Consider the following 18,143-nt stretch of genomic DNA (forward strand, 5'->3'; position numbering starts at 1 on the left):
AAGAAATGGACAGATTCTTAGAAATGCACAAACTGCCGAGACTGAACCAGGAAGAAATAGAAAATATGAACAGACCAATCACAAGCACTGAAATTGAAACTGTGATTAAAAACCTTCCAACAAACAAAAGCCCAGGACCAGATGGCTTCACAGGTGAATTCTATCAAACATTTAGAGAAGAGCTAACACCTATCATTCTCAAACTCTTCCAAAATATTGCAGAGGGAGGAACACTCCCCAACTCATTCTACGAGGCCACCATCACCCTGATACCAAAACCAGACAAAGATGTCACAAAGAAAGAAAACTACAGGCCAATATCACTGATGAACATAGATGCAAAAATCCTCAACAAAATACTAGCAAACAGAATCCAACAGCACATTAAAAGGATCATAGACCATGATCAAGTGGGCTTTATCCCAGGAATGCAAGGATTCTTCAATATACGCAAATCAATCAATGTGATACACCATATTAACAAATTGAAGGAGAAAAACCATATGATCATCTCAATAGATGCAGAGAAAGCTTTCGACAAAATTCAACACCCATTTATGATAAAAGCCCTGCAGAAAGTAGGCATAGAGGGAAATTTCCTCAACATAATAAAGGCCATATATGACAAACCCACAGCCAACATTGTCCTCAATGGTGAAAAACTGAAACCATTTCCACTAAGATCAGGAACAAGACAAGGTTGCCCACTCTCACCACTATTATTCAACATAGTTTTGGAAGTGTTAGCCACAGCAATCAGAGAAGACAAAGAAATAAAAGGATTCCAGATCGGAAAAGAAGAAGTAAAGCTGTCACTATTTGCAGATGACATGATACTATACATAGAGAATCCTAAAGATGCTACCAGAAAACTCCTAGAGCTAATCAATGAATTTGGTAAAGTAGCAGGATACAAAATTAATGCACAGAAATCTCTTGCATTTCTATACACTAATGACGAAAAATCTGAAAGTGAAATTAAGAAAACACTCCCGTTTACCATTGCAACAAAAAGAATAAAATATCTAGGAATAAACCTACCTAAGGAGACAAAAGACCTGTATGCAGAAAATTATAAGACACTGATGAAAGAAATTAAAGATGATACAAATAGATGGAGAGATATACCATGTTCCTGGATTGGAAGAATCAACATTGTGAAAATGACTCTACTACCCAAAGCCATCTACAGATTCAATGCAATCCCTATCAAACTACCACTGGCATTTTTCACAGAACTAGAACAAAAAATTTCACAATTTGTATGGAAACACAAAAGACCCCGAATAGCCAAAGCAATCTTGAGAACGAAAAATGGAGCTGGGGGAATCAGGCTCCCTGACTTCAGACTATATTACAAAGCTACAGTAATCAAGACAGTTTGGTACTGGCACAAAAACAGAAATATAGATCAATGGAACAGGATAGAAAGCCCAGAGATAAACCCACGCACATATGGTCACCTTATCTTTGATAAAGGAGGCAAGCATATACAGTGGAGAAAAGACAGCCTCTTCAATAAGTGGTGCTGGGAAAATTGGACAGATACATGTAAAAGTATGAAATTAGAACACTCCCTGACACCATGCACAAAAATAAACTCAAAATGGATTAAAGACCTAAGTGTAAGGGCAGACACTATCAAACTCCTAGAGGAAAACATAGGCAGAACACTCTATGACATACATCACAGCAAGATTCTTTTTGACCCAGCTCCCAGAGAAATGGAAATAAGAACACAAATAAACAAATGGGGCCTAATGAAACTTAAAAGCTTTTGCACAGCAAAGGAAACCATAAACAAGACCAAAAGACAACCCTCAGAATGGGAGAAAATATTTGCAAATGAAGCAACTGACAAAGGATTAATCTCCAAGATTTACAAGCAGCTCATGCAGCTCAATAACAAAAAAACGAACAACCCAATCCAAAAATGGGCAGAAGACCTAAATAGACATTTCTCCAAAGAAGATATACAGATTGCCAACAGAGACATGAAAGAATGCTCAACATCATTAATCATTAGAGAAATGCAAATCAAAACTACAATGAGATATCATCTCACACCAGTCAGAATGGCCATCATCAAAAAATCTAGAAACAATAAATGCTGGAGAGGGTGTGGAGGAAAGGGAACACTCTTGCACTGTTGGTGGGAATGTAAATTGATACAGCCACTATGGAGAACAGTATGGAAGTTCCTTAAAAAACTACAAATAGAACTACCATACGACCCAGCAATCCCACTACTGGGCATATACCCTGAGAAAACCATAGTTCAAAAAGAGTCATGTACCAAAATGTTCATTGCAGCTCTATTTACAATAGCCAGGACATGGAAGCAACCTAAATGTCCATCGACAGATGAATGGATAAAGAAGATGTGGCACATATATACAATGGAATATTACTCAGCCATAAAAAGAAATGAAATGGAGGTATTTGTAATGAGGTGGATGGAGTTAGAGTCTGTCATACAGAGTGAAGTAAGTCAGAAAGAGAAAAACAAATACAGTATGCTAACACATATATACGGAATCTAAGGAAAAAAAAAAAAAAGGCCATGAAGAACCTAATGGCAAGACGGGAATAAAGACACAGACCTACTAGCGAATGGACTTGAGGATATGGGGAGGGGGTGGGGTGAGATGTGACAGGGTAAGAGAGTGTCATGGACATATATACACTACCAAATGTAAAATAGATAGCTAGTGGGAAGCAGCCGCATAGCACAGGGAGATCAGCTCGGTGCTTTGTGACCACCTAGAGGGATGGGATGGGGAGGGTGGAAGGGAGGGAGATGCAAGAGGGAAGAGATATGGGAACATATTGTATATGTATAACTGATTCACTTTGTTATAAAGCAGAAGCTAACACACCATTGTAAGGCAATTATACTTCAATAAATATGTTTAAAAAAAAAAAACAATTAAAATTTATTGTCAGTCTGGTTTCTTCTGTACTTCTCACTTCCTCCTTTCCATAGGATTTCAAAGTAATTCCAAACACTATTTTTTTCACACAAGAATATTTCGGCATAACCTGTTAAGGACTCATGTTAAGCGTAATCACAATTCCAGAATCAAGCTTGAAAAACTAAAAATCATTCATTAATATCATATTTATTCAGGTATACAATTTTTATTTTTTTACAAATATCATTTTTAATAGTCTGGATGTTTATAACTAATTCCATAAATTTTCAGTGTTATAATTGTTTGACAGTTCTCTTACGTCTTTAAGGTTCCATTTCATCTTTTCTTTTTTCTCTAGCAATTTAATTTTTGCAAAAAATTAATCATCTACTCATAGTAATCTCTAGGGTTTGGGTTTTTCTTATTGCCCCTCCATGATACCATTTACCATGTCATCATATTTTCTGTGTTTCCAGTAAATGGGTTGCTGCATTTAGGGGCGTAATCAGGACCCTTCTATTTCTTCCTTCCCCTCTCCTCCTCTCCCCTCTCCCGCTTCTCCATTTTGGGAGAACTATTTAATCAAAAGCTCTGTGCTCCTTCATCAAGAGGCACATTACATCTGGAGCCTCACTTGTTGTAAAGCTAGCAACCATCAGGGATTAATGTGAAATCCCATCATTTTGTTAGGGATTGAACATATTTATATTCTAATTCCGTCATTTCATAATTGATTATTATTTGGAATAATTCAGTGACTCGTACATCTAGAATGTGGTCATCAAGAATACAGTTTGTATGTAATGGGGAATATAAACGTTTGACTCTTTATTTAACAGATTTCAAAATAGTAAGTTTGTTCACAGAGGCTATTTTTTTAATTGTTGTTGTTGCTTTAGTATCATTATGAATTTAGTGACTTCAATTTATTCACTATATTTCAATCCATTGCAGTTATTAGTTTTATTGATGCTCAAATCATTCCATTATTAGTAACCGGGGTGGGGGGGGCACCTCTTAGAGCCGACACAGCCCTTTTGACCTGGCCCTTTAAGTCTTCGTTAGTTTCCTTTTTATCTGGTTTCATATGATACTCAGGTTTGTTTTGTGTATGCCTGCTGTCTCTTCAAGGAGCCCTGGAGATAGTACTACAAGACCATGATTCGGGTGGTGGCGTGCTCATTGTAACTTAATCAGTCATTGTTTCTAGGCATTTGAAGTAGCAAAGTAAAGATGGAGATAAATATATCACAAGTTTACAGCAATACTTGTAAATAAGATTCAGAATAATAGACTTATTTTTGCTTAACCTCCTCCATGTTACAACTTTATCTGGTTCCTCGTCCCCAGTGCGTCCCAATTCCCATTGACTCCGGGAATAATAAAACCAGTATACCTTATAAGTTAATTATTTGCTCTATCACCTGTTACACACACAACAGTTTTATAATAATACTGACACTACTACCAGCAATATGGTTACAGAAAACAGTACAGAAAAGATTTCTTTTTCAGTTATTTTGTTTTCACAGTGCATATTACATGAGAGATGTACAGTTAATTACAATGTTTCAAAGTTCTTTAGCATAATTCCTCTCTGATAGTTTTGACAAATCAAATGCACATTTACATTCATGCCTTCTTAATTTTAAGGGATTGCTTTTAGAATTTAATTTTCTTTTATAGTTCTGTATTCACATGATTCTAAAGACAAATCTCAGTAAAATACGATATATTGAAGAATCCTCCAAGGAAGTTCCTTCTCCCTATGGGTAGCTACTTTAAAATGTTTTTATGGTTAATCATTTTATTTTTTGAAAATATAATTATACACTATATCATCTACTTGCTTATCTCTATCTATCTGTCTATCTGTCTATCTATCTGCTTACCTGCTTAGTTATTTCCTTTTGTAAATACTAGCATATTATATACCTTTTCTCTACTTTTATTTACTCTTGCTAATATAGCTTGGAAGTTGCTCATTAATGGTATATAGTAATATTCATCACTGACTTTCAGTACTTCCAAGAATTCACTGTGTCTGTACCAGAGTTGATTCAGCTGGTCTGGTTTGATTGACAGACCTTTGAGTTGTTTCCAGTCTTTTGTTTTTGTTTTCTACAATGAATACCCTTCTGCATACTCCTTTCATATTTTTGCCAGGGTATCTCTTGGGTGGCTTCCTAAAAGTGGGATTGCTAGGTCAAAGGTAAATGCATATACACTTTTGCTAGTTATTGCTAAGCTCTTCTTCATAAGATTTGTAACATTTTGATACCCACTAGCTGTGTATGAGAGCGTCATCAACAGAAGGTATCTTTTGCAATCTAATTTTTCTATCATCAATTATTCCTTCTAGATTTTTCAGTCATGATTATGGAAATTCCCTTCTTTCAAGCTGTAAAAAGAATTCACCTCCATTTTTCTAGTAACTGTAATCTTTTAGTTTTTACATTTAATTATCTGTTTCATTTGGAATTTATCTGGTTTATGGTAAGTAGAATTGTCCTGATATAATCTTATATTTTTCCACATGGATGGTCAGTTATTTCAATATGATCTTTAAAAGGCCAATGTTTTCTCAACTGATTTAAGATGCTACCTTTAATATATACTAAATGTGTATAATTGGGACTTTTTCTGGATTTTTCTCTCCTGTTCCACTGTTTTGTCTTTCTAACCTTGTCCCAAAGTTGTTCCATTTTAATTGTAGGAAACTTGGGGTATATTTTAATATCTGATAAGGCTACTTCTCTTTAAAATAAAACGTAGTATCACCTTGTCTAGCTGAAGAAAGAGTAATTTTTATTAGGATTGCATGTAACGTGTACACTAACTTGGGGATAAGTGACCCACTTATGATCTAGGGTCTTCCTGTGCAAGAATGTGATAGATCCTTTTGTTCAGGTTAGGATTTCTCATTTCTAGGGATTTTTTTCTCCTTCAGGAAAATCATAGTCTTCCTCTATAGGTTTTAGATATCCCTTCTTGTAATTACATGTAGGTATTTCCTGTTAGACATAAAAATGGGATACATGTTTTATTTGGCTTTTGTTTATATATATTAATGGTTATTTAATAGCCATCAAAGATACCAAACAATTGGATTTTCCAGTTAATGTAATCACAACGTCTCCAAATACGGATTGTTTCATCACTTCCTTTCCAGCATAAATGAACCTCGAAAACCTAACATTGAGCAAAGGAAACCAGACAGGAAAGAGTACTGCTACATGATTACATTTTATAGAGTGTGAAACAGACAAAACCAATCTTCGGTGGTGAAGGTCAGGAAATTGCTTACCTTTGTGGTGCCTGGTGAGTTAGAACAGAAGGAAGCTCTGGGCTGTGGGCAGTGTTCTGTTTCTTGATCTGCTCAGTAACTGCCTACAAGGGTGTGTTTCATTCTGGGGATTAATTGAACTATAAAATTATTTTTGTGCTTTTCTGTGTGTGTGTGATAAATTTCTCTCTAAAGTTTAAATTTATCTCTAAAGATAAATTACATTATACATGTAATAAAAAAGGAATTGGTGGATTCTTCCCTAATGTGATTAAATGTATCAGAAAAGCCAGCATGTTGCTTAATTGGGAAATTGACCAGAATCTTTCCCATGAAGTCAAGAATAAGGCAAGGTTGTTCATAATTTCCACTATTTAATATTACGGGATAGTAAACTATTAGATATGCCCTTTTCATCATACCAGATCACAGGCACATGATACCAGTATGATTTACCATTGGTGATGTTAACCTTGATCTGGTTAAGGAAGTATCTGCTTGCTTTCTCCACCATAAAGTCACTGATTTTCTTTCCACACTCTTCTTATTAGAAGTGAGTCGCTAAGTCCAGGATTCACTCAAGTACAGAGACCTTAAATTCTACCTCCTGGTGGGAACAGCTTCAAAGAACTGCGGTTATATATTAAAATGACCACAGTAATTGGTAAATGTAGGGAAGATATTTTGAGGCTACGCAAGTATCCTCTTTCCTTTAAAGATTCCTCAACTGATAGTAACATTGCCTGATGCATTTGTTACTACGGTATTCTAGTAGAAATCTTCTACTCAGTGATATTCCATTGCCTCTTTTGCTTATAAGCCAATACTAGCATTATGTAATATGTTTTTCATGTTGTTCCAGCCTTGGTCATTGAGAGATCTTTCAGGTTGGCTTTTGACATGGCTTAATCTTTTTACTTTATTTTTTTAAAGAAATTCTTTGTTTTCTGGGACTACAACATGCTACAAACTCATCTTGTGTTTTCTTTGCCTCTGCCCTAGATTTAGCCATTTCTCCTAAGAGCCCTGGTTTCTTTGATTGGAGAATGGTATTAGAAACCAAGATCTGGGTGCAGAGTATGTTCATTGCTACTGGAGTATCACTGTTTCTAGGCCCTCTCGGGGGCACAGTTAGGAAATATTTGCATTTATATTAGCCAGTATATACACATGTCTATAATTATTTCTGCACCTACTTATCTAGACTATATATATATATATATATATATATATATATATATATATATATATATACACACACATACTGAGTTAATACTGAAATCTCTGACTATGATTCAGTACCAGTGATCCATTCTAGCCATCCTCTCTTGTTACTTGTAATTTATTTTGACTGTTAGAAAGAAACTTGGGTTCCTAGCATCTAAATTTTATTTGCTTATTTTTTACCCCTACTGTACAGGTGAAATAGTTTCTAAATTGTTAGCCTGTACCCTGTGAGAAACAAATTTAGCAACTAGATGGTAATGTTTATATACAGTCCTTTTTTTTTTTTTTCCAGCTTTATGGCATCAGGCGGAAATACTGTTTTCCAAAATTGTTTAGTTCAACTTTTTTTTATCTCCACCTTCTACCATAGAGTTACATCATGCATTTGTAATACAGAGTTATTTGTCACACTACATTCAATTCTGGGATACCCAGTAGCAAGCATGATAGGATTTTCTTTGAATACAGTTAACTTCATTTTATGGGTTTTCATAAACCCATAGAGTTAGGTATCCACCACACAAACCAGTTCCTTCACCCTAGAATTTCAGTTTTGTTGTTCCTTTATGGTCAACTCACCTACTTCCTCCAAACCCTGCCAGTCATTAATCTGTTTTCTGTCCATGCTGTTCTGCCTATTTTCAGAATGCCACGGACGTGCAGTCATGCAATATGTACTATTGGGGTTTAGCTTCCTTCACTTAGCAAAATGTGTTTAACTTACATCAATACTATTGTCTGATTCAATAGTTCCTTATTGCTCAGCTGTGTATGAACATAAATTTTCAATTCAGTTGTGTAAATACCTTGGAATATGATTCTGGGTCATATGTAAGGTGTGCAACTATGATTATCTTTATGAGAGGGTGACAAGTTGTTTTCCAGAATGGCTGTACAATTTTGCACTCTACTAGGAATAAATAAGCTTTCCTCAGGCTCGGCAACTGTAATCAGTTGAATTGTGTTCCCCTGAAAATTCTTATGTTGAAATTCTAACACTCAGTACCTCAGAATGTGATCTTATTTGGATATAGGGTCTTTACAAAGGTAATCAAGATAAAATGAGGTCATCAGCATGGGCCCTAATTCAATATGATTCGTGTCCTTGTAAAACGTGGAAAGTCACACACAAAGACATGCATAGAAGGAAGATGTTGTAAAGAGATGTAAGGAGAAGATGACCATCAGCAACCTAAGGCCAAAGGCCTGAGACAGATTATTTCTTCACATCCCTCAGAAGAAACTAACTCCACTGACCCCTTGATTTTGGACTTCTGGCCTCCAGAAATGCGAGGGAACAAATTTCTGTTGTTTAAGATACCCAATTTGTGGAACTTTATTACAGCAGCCCTTTGACAGCCCCCTCTTGGTTCTTCACATGTGCAACCTAGAGGTGCAATGGGGTTCATGCCTATGGGGCAACTTCAGCCGGTGAGTCAGAGGGAGACCCAGAGGGTAAGTACTTCCCTCTTGCCACTCCAGATGGACAATTCTGAGAAGATCCTATCAGCAAACTCCTGCCTTAGCTGTGCTCTTCAGGGGACCATGGCTACAAACTCTTTTTCCCATGCCATGGGAAGCTGGCCTTGGCTGAGGTTTTATACTTGTTTCCTTGAGAGTTTGGAAACCTGGGTGTCCACCATTTTGTCTTTTTGTTGATAAGTGGTATGAAACATCAGATTCACTTAAAACATATTATAGTAAATTAAAGTTCCTTATATTGCATCTGTGTTTGAATATCTGATTTATAAAGAGATTATTTTAGAAGAATACGGTCGTACCTTGAAGACGTATCTGGTAGAGGAAGGGCATTTTGTCCTCATATCTGTTTATCAGGGAAGTAGTAATACGCTTCCTTGGTCACCTGACCACAGTGTTCCCTTCAGCCTTTTGATAAATCTATCAGGATGTAGCATTTTGGGTTAATTTTTCAGGTGGGAAGGATGACTTATTGATTTAATTAAAAGAGAAACTCTAATTCCACACAAGCAAAAAAAAAAAATGTAGCTTTGTCTCAATGATAGCCCACAGTTAATGCATTTCAAAGTACTTATAGATATAATCTTGACAGTAGGTGGATTGATTATTAATCTTAATTATGCCCAGATATTGTTTCAGATGTTTTTATTATTAATTAATGTCAATGTGACAATACCAATCTTTTTATTAACTAGAAATCTGATAAAATTGCAGCTCCACCCTCCTGGTATTTGATGTAAATCAACTTTATTCTTTTTTTCACTCTATGTACACTGTCTTTATTGACACTTCAAAGAAAATTTTAAAATAATCACTCTGTAAAAAAAAAAAAAAGTTAGAAGCCCTAACAACATACAAATGTCTAGAAAACCAGCACTTCTTATGAATTGCTCCACTCATGTTCTTTTCTGTGACTACATGCAACAATATGCATATGATGGATGGAGTCCTCCATTACAAGCCTTTAGCAAATGACAACCATGTGGGCAGAGACAGCAAGTTCATCCTGACCCCCAGTAGCTAGCAAAGAACATACTAAACTACAAACATCAACTAATAATTCTAGAAAGAATAAATTGTCTTTTCTAAATAATACTATTGTGCTGGTATCAAAATGAATTAAATGCATTTAATGGTATTTCTAGTTTGCTTAGTCCCAATGTAACTTTAAAAGTGACCAACATTCCTAATCTCATTAAAATCATCCTAAGAAGTACCATATGGAAGAAAAGGAATTATATAGATTTCATCCAATTCCTCCAAATAAAAAGAGCATCTACCAGGTATAAGCCAGATGTTTGGATGTTGTGAAAATTAAGAAGAATAAAAATCCAAGCTATTTTCCTTTTGGAACTTACAGGCAATGCTGGGTGGTGTCAGACAGAAAACTGATATACAAAGAGATGGGCTGGACCTGGTTTGGTGTAGCTGGGCCCATACAAACTGGAGAGTGCAATCCTTTCCCAGGGACATCAATAGATGATGACGTCAGGCCCCTCACTATCTTACTTGACTCCCTTAAATAATTCCTTGTGTTCCCTTACGGTACTGGTTCTTCAACTTGTAACCTACGTTTAGCAGATCAGGACAGACAACCTCTGTTTTCTCAAGAAGACAAGAGTGAAGTTAATTACGGTTTTGCGGCTACATGATATTGTTTAAACATATGAACTTCACGATCAACTAAAATTCATGTTGTTTAAAAATGCATAGTGTTGTTAATTGCCTTACACATTTATTTCATGTCTCAAAATTAATTTTAAGTAATTAAAAGTAGCACATACACATAATTTTAAAAATTACATTTTGCTCTAGTTAATGTGCCACCCGGATCCTCTTCCCAGGCAGGGGGCAGCCCTTCCACAGCTGCTGGGACTTCTGGCTGTCAGTGGATCACGGCTGTTACCCACTCAGGAGAACAGTTCTTGGCCAAGTACACCTCTCATTTACCCCACAAGGGCAGCCTGCAGACAGGGATTACCTGACACAGGGTACAGAAGGCCCTGTGGCTCAGTGTGTGATCAAGTACGGGGAGGATCCGACCAAAATACCCTCCAGGTGAGACATTCTTTGCTTCTGTGTCCTACTTTCCTTATTTCCTTTCTTGGGAAAGGAATCTTGGAAAGATTTCAATAAATCATGGGCCCTGAAATCTCTAGCTCAGGCTGTATTCTTAGGGAACTTGGGCAAAAATGACTACTAAAAGGATTATCATAAAATATAAACATCTTGCTGGTTTTCAGAGCTAAACTCATTGAAATTTTTAAGCTCTGTGCCTGTGTTTTGTGGGGAATTTGTTTGGCGGGTGAAGTATTCTTAAATATTGTGCATATTTTTGCATCTCTTGAGTTACACATTTTGTATTATCTTCAATTTCCTTTCTGTGGAAATAAACTTTTTGTTTTCCTTCACTTTACTCTCCAAGCAATCAAAATTTTTGCTAAAATAGGTGATGGAGAGTTACATTCTTATGACAATATTTATATTTTCATACTTGGACCAGGTGTTATGTTATGAGTACATTTTTTCTCATTTAATTATTTTTTCTGGAGTTGGTAACATTTTTAGTATGTTTCATTATGTGCCTCAATTAGGTATTGTTTTATTCCCAGTGTTTTTCTTTGTTTTCTACTTGCTTACAAATCATCACATGATCCTGCCAGAACCCTGCCCTTCACAGGAGCCTTCTTACCTCAGTCTTGTTTTTCTAACCCCAGCTGTACGGCTACTAAGTCAGGCTTCTCTTTACTGTCATCCTATTTGTCATATTCTGTTTTTCCATTTTCTTCATTCTACTGAGCTTCCCAGTAGCATCCTAAGAAAGGGTACTCATGAAGTAAGTCATCCTTGTGTATTTGAAACCCCTTATTCTGTCTTTATATCCTATTGATAATTTGACCAGACCGAGGACTCCAGGTGAATGTCTTTTTTTTTTTTTCAATCAGTCATCAAATTTATACACATCAGTGTATACATGTCAATCCCAATCACCCAATTCATCACACCACCATCCCCACCCCACCACGGTTTTCCCCCCTTGGTGTCCATACGTTTGTTCTCTACATCTGTGTCTCAACTTCTGCCCTGCAAACCGGTTCATCTGTACCATTTTTCTAGGTTCCACATACATGCGTTAATATACGATATTTGTTTTTCTCTTTCTGACTTACTTCACTCTGTATGACAGTCTCTAGATCAATCCACGTCTCAACAAATGACTCAATTTCGTTCCTTTTTATGGCTGAGTAATATTCCATTGTATATATGTACCACAACTTCTTTACCCTGAATGTCTTTTTTTTCTCTCCAAATTTGAAGACATCACATCTGGCTTCTGTCCTTACTACTGAATAATCCACTGCCATCCCCATTAGCTACTTGGCATATGGCTTTAGTTTTCCTCCTCTCAGCAAGCTTATAGGTCCTTTTCTTTATCTCCGATGTTCTAACATTTTAGAATGATGCCCTTTTTCATTTGTTTTGCCTGGTGGACCTCTTCAACAATATGTGTTATCTCAGTTAAGGCTCCCCATAAAAGTAGTCATTATTATCCTCAACTTTCAGATGAGAAAAGGGAATTTCAGCTAACATGTGGGACATAACCAGGACCAGGACAGCATAACCATGACAGCAGCAGTAGCAGAGCAAATTCTGAAACCTAGACTTCAACCACACATCTAAAGACTTTATTCTCCTACCACGACTTCCAGCTAACTTTTATCTCCCACATTTTGACCTCCGATCGTGAGGTTTCGTTTATTTGTATAATTGTGATTTTGTAAAACGTTAATCGTAAAAAATTGTTAAATTCTACTGAGTTAGTAAAAACCAAAAGTCCCCTCTAATTTCATCAAGTATCAATATTTCTGGATACTGGTTGTGTCATTAGTTGCATTAATGATGGCTCTCAGTCTGATGTCATCTCCAAATCGGAAATATCAGGATAAATTCTCTTTAATAAGAATTTTCTCTCCATCGACCATAAGCCTGTCACCTTTGGATATGTTTAAAGGCAACGTGACAATAGACTACTGCTTAAAAATGTGGGCCTTACATTCAAACAGCACTAAGCTTAGAAACCAAATGTGAAATGATTATCTTTCAGAGTCTTCTGATCTTGAATATAGAAAAATATTTATCTCAAAAATGATATGAAATTAACTGATATAAAAATGTAACATGAATATTCAAGAAGTGGCTGTTTAGATTTTTGAAGGCAATTTCTGCAATAGTTGGGAAGAACTCATAAGAGACACAACATAGAATTAAGGTCTATTTTACAAAGCATGGAGCAGAAAACAACATTTTCCCCCCAAAATACTTAAAATTATGAAATGTAAAACATAAATAAATATTATCATATTAGTTATAATATCCCTCTCCTAAAGGTGTTAGATTTAGTTTTCTTTCAATTTAAAGGATAATATCTGCAATTTATTGAACAGATGTTAATAATAACTATTGCAATTAGAGATAATTATTTTAAGGAATTTTCAAACTATATAAGGTTACAATATTTAAATCCTTGGCTAACTATTTGGACTCAGTATTTGAATCAAGAAAACTTGTTAGTATGTATGTGTGAGAGTATATGATAAATTCTATCTTGGGTATTACATGTTTAATTTCATCTCATGTTGGTGACATTGTGGTTCTAGGTAATTCTTGTGTATTATCTCAGAGATGGGTTCTCATAATCTAAAATGCATATGTGAGGAAGTTCTTTAGAACATTATTAATTCTGTGTGTGTGTTTGGAGAAAGAGGGAATGACATTGATTTTTTTTTTTCCTGAGACATCTAGTTGCTACTTTATTGAGAAAGTTACATTTGAAACTTCATGTGATTTTTTCCATTTTTATATTAAATCCATGTGTTTGGATAATGTTTTGAAAAATGGATAATCACAAACAACTGTAAAAATGTTGCTTTAATATCTCATCTTTGAGGTCTATTAATTAATGATGGATTCTATTAAGAGACTCTTGTTTGCTTAAAAGAGACCATACAATTTTAAGTGGAGTCAAGGGAAAATTTATCACTGAAGCTGCTCTTGTTAATTCTTATTGAAAAAATCAAGTCTAAGAGTACTAATATCTCCATTGCCATTTGCTGAATGTTTTAACCATCTTGCTTATGTAAATTTATGCACTCCACTGAATGGCTTTACACCTGGAAGAAGCAAATAGTACTGTATTTTTTGGTAGAGATCTTTTCTTTCTTATTAATTCATCTTGACTAGAGCTGTATTTAGTGTGGACACAATCAACACCACAGGCAGAGCTGTGTGAGAAACTGATGGAAATGGTTGATTCAGTGCATCTGTTATACATAACTTTCTGAATTAGTAAAACTAACCTGCTTTATTTGGAAATTACAGTTTAATCTAGCTACCTAACAATAGGTTTGGTTTCCAAAAATTTTTTTTAAAGAGTCCATTTTGCTTGAATAATAGTTGCTATCCCTTTTCTCATTTTTTAATGACAATTTTCCTTGTTGTCGATCTGCAGTTATGTCTTTGGTGTGATTGAAGTGGGCCATAGCACTGACTGAGTCCTAAGGGCCATGTGTTTGGATTGAAGGAGTGCAGCATTCTGACAAATGGCGCCTTGTTTTTGTAAATATCAAAATAACGCTAACGCTAACTTGATGGTTTTCTGCTTGCCTATATGTTGGATTGTTTCTCACAGTGCTATCCAGAAGATTTTCACATTTTCAAATAAAATAATTTATAGAAAATCTAAGGGGGAAATTGTTCAAAAGGACTTAAAAATTAAACAAAACAAAACAAAACAAACATCAAAGGAAATGCTCATTTCGGTTTGAACTTTAAGCCACTTCTGAGAACTTCTCAATCTCAACAGAGAACATTATATGAGAATTAAGAAAAATGCCACAATGCCAGTTTTGATGTGAACCAACCAGAAATTACCCACTGAAAGGAAAATACATTTCATTTTCTCTCTCTCTCTCTCTCCCCCATCTCTCTATATATACAGGTACACATTTCTATAGATATATATATTTGAAAATCTCTCTATGTACATACATTTGAAAAATCACAACCACTGTAAGGTTTTAAAACAGTGCTTCCATCAAGTGAGAAATAAAGTCTATTCCACCTTCCTCCTACATGGCTTTTAAGCTTTTGGTTTGCAGGAAGTAACCTAGAAGCAGTTAGATCAGGCAGACTTTTATGCTTAGAAAGGCAAGCTCTGTGATGATATTGATTGATTTCAAGGGCATATTAGAGATGAAGCCAAGTCTCTGGAGAGAGGTTGCCCTCACCTTGACCTTGGGTCAGTGTTAGACCACTGACCTTTGAACCTAAGACCTATCTACCAGATTCTGATATCTTCCATGCCACCGGAGCAAGTCAGCAGGGGACCCACGTCGATGTGGCTCTTGCCAAATCAGAATTGACTGGCCAGTGGGAAGCCTGCGAGCAGCGGGAAATCTGGGTTAAAGTATGTCAATAATGTTTCAGAAGAACGATTTCTCCCAAGAACTGTAGCTGTTGGAATGTTTTGACATTTATTCGGTAGAGAAATGTAGCATGTTTTGTGAAGCACTTCAAGAGAGCTGCTGCTAACTGCTGTGGTGTATTGATCTTTCTGTTAAATTGCATGGGCACACTTGGGAGATCATTGAGATTCAGGCAACAGGACAGAAGGGATCTGCTGCACCCGATGGTCACTAATGGTAATTGGTTTCGATCCTCGCACGTGAAGAAGCCATGATTTACTTGGTTCACTGATGAATGGTAGACACTAAATATTTTGAAAAGAAAAAAAATACTTACTTTTTTTTTTTTAACCTTTCACAGGTAGCACCTCCATTCTTGAATGTCTCATATATATAATAAATCCGTCAATGTAGAAAATATATCAAGTCATTGTTTAAAATTCTGATTTTCTTGCTGGTATAGCAACTCTTTAATTATACCACTTGTTTCTTCATTGGTTTGTTTCTCAACTTGCGCAGAAATGAATTTAAGGCAGTCTACTCTCTTTGTGTGTTTCCACGTAGACTTTGTTTTATAAAGATAAGAGGAATATATCATCCTGGTGGGGAAAAATATACCCACAAGAGTGCATAGAGCATAGAGTAGAAACCAAATGATCTCTCCTCCAGTCAGGCATTTACAATTCTGATTTAGAGATATACATATCTATGTATACATATAAATTATGTATATATGTATATATTTATATATGTAATATACATGCATATATATACATGTATATAACAGGATGACATTTGTGTGTGTAATATAAGTATATAACATATTTACATTTATATAATATATATTATATATATATTATATGTAAATAATCAGGATTGTTAGAGCTAGCAAAAGGAATTTTACAATATACCCATATATTCTGATATTCTTTTTTTTTTTTTTAATTTATTTTATTTATTTATTTATTTATTTGTCTGTGTTGGGTCTTCATTTCTGTGCGAGGGCTTTCTCTAGTTGCGGCGAGCGGGGGCCACTCTTCATCGTGGTGCGCGGGCCTCTCACTATTGTGGCCTCTCTTGTTGCGGAGCACAGGCTCCAGACACACAGGCTCAGTAGTTGTGGCTCACGGGCCCAGTTGCTCCGCGGCATGTGGGATCTTCCCAGACCAGGGCTCGAACCCGTGTCCCCTGCATTGGCAGGCGGATTCTCAACCACTGCGCCACCAGGGAAGCCCTATTCTGATATTCTGACTACTGGTGATGGTTTATTTAGAACACATTCCCCAAAATGCAGTCATTTTACTCTTAATAAATATTGCCACATTTCATTTTCAAATGATTACAGCATTTTATATTGTTTTTAGGCCTATTCCTTAATTTTTCCTATCCTTGTTAACTACAATTTAAATTACTTTAATTAACTCCAATATAATTTAGGGATTTGTATATTAAATAAATATTACAATTAATTAAAAATTAGAATTAGTGGAATTAGAACCTTTACAATTCAATGAGAAGATCTTACATTTTATTCATATTACAAATTACAAATCAAGTTGATTTGTACTGTGCAATCCCATTCATGTTCTGAAGTTTATAATAGTTCACTATAAAAGCCCCCTATGGTGTAAAGTAGGCTTAAACTTTGATTCAAGGTCTATTTCTTTAACCCACATGGATGAGAAGGAGATCTTTCTGATTAGAAACATAGAAAAGGAGCAAGAACCACTATTGTCTATTAAACTGGAGGACATTTTGCAAACTTGTGTTACACAGAAAACCCCCTACATATTTCACTGAACCACAGTCAGGAGGAATTGTGGTCTCCATTGCGTCAAATGTAAAATGTGCACTAAAGCCCCCTGGGAGGCTTTCGACCCTGAAGGTAAATAACATTATCATTTCTTTGGAATCTCATTTGCCATTTCTGGATAAAGATAATATTCTTGAAAACCACCAGCAGGAATTACAGGAGGCAGGCTTTCACTGGGGTAGCAGCAGTAAACTTGTCTCCAGTGTTGCAATGGATTCATAAGAAAGCAGTATGAAACCAACTACGATGCTGGATGAGATACCAAATTTCCTCTTTTTCTAACATTTCACATTTAGTTCTTTCCAGCAGTTTTCACATTCTCCGATGCTTCCCAAAGAATTTTGTGTATGTCTACATACATGCTCCTTCTATTAGAGGTTTCCCATCCCCTAGGCTCCAGGTGTCTTCTGAATCTTAGAGATATAGATAGATATAAACATAGATATAGACAGATAAAGATATAGATATAGGCATAAATATAGATATAGATATAAATCTGGCAGCTTGGATAAGCTGTTGCCCTATGTTCATGAAATAAAATTATGACGATGTTCTCAGGCCCACTATTGCCCACCACAGCTGAACTTCCTGGTCCAAACCAGGTTCTACACAGAATTTGTAGCATTTCCACAGCATGAGGATATTATCCATGGCTTTTCCTGGTCTCTGTCATCATCATATTATAATTCTGGGTCTATTGTCTTTCCACATAACCTCTAGAATCAGTTTTTTATTTCCACAAAGAAACTTGCTGAGATATTAATTGGGATTCTGTTGAATCTGTAAATCAAGTTGGGAAGAACTAATTTAATAATATTAATCTTCCTATGCCTGAACATGGAATACCTCTCCTTATTTAGGTCTTTGATTTCTTTCAACATCATTGTGTTCTACAAAGATTCATAAATGCTTTCTTCTGTATATAGGGAGCCCTTGAAAAAGAAGAAGTAACCTATTAG

The sequence above is a fragment of the Balaenoptera musculus genome, chromosome 13, assembly GCF_009873245.2.
Source record: "Balaenoptera musculus isolate JJ_BM4_2016_0621 chromosome 13, mBalMus1.pri.v3, whole genome shotgun sequence".
NCBI lineage: Eukaryota > Metazoa > Chordata > Mammalia > Artiodactyla > Balaenopteridae > Balaenoptera > Balaenoptera musculus.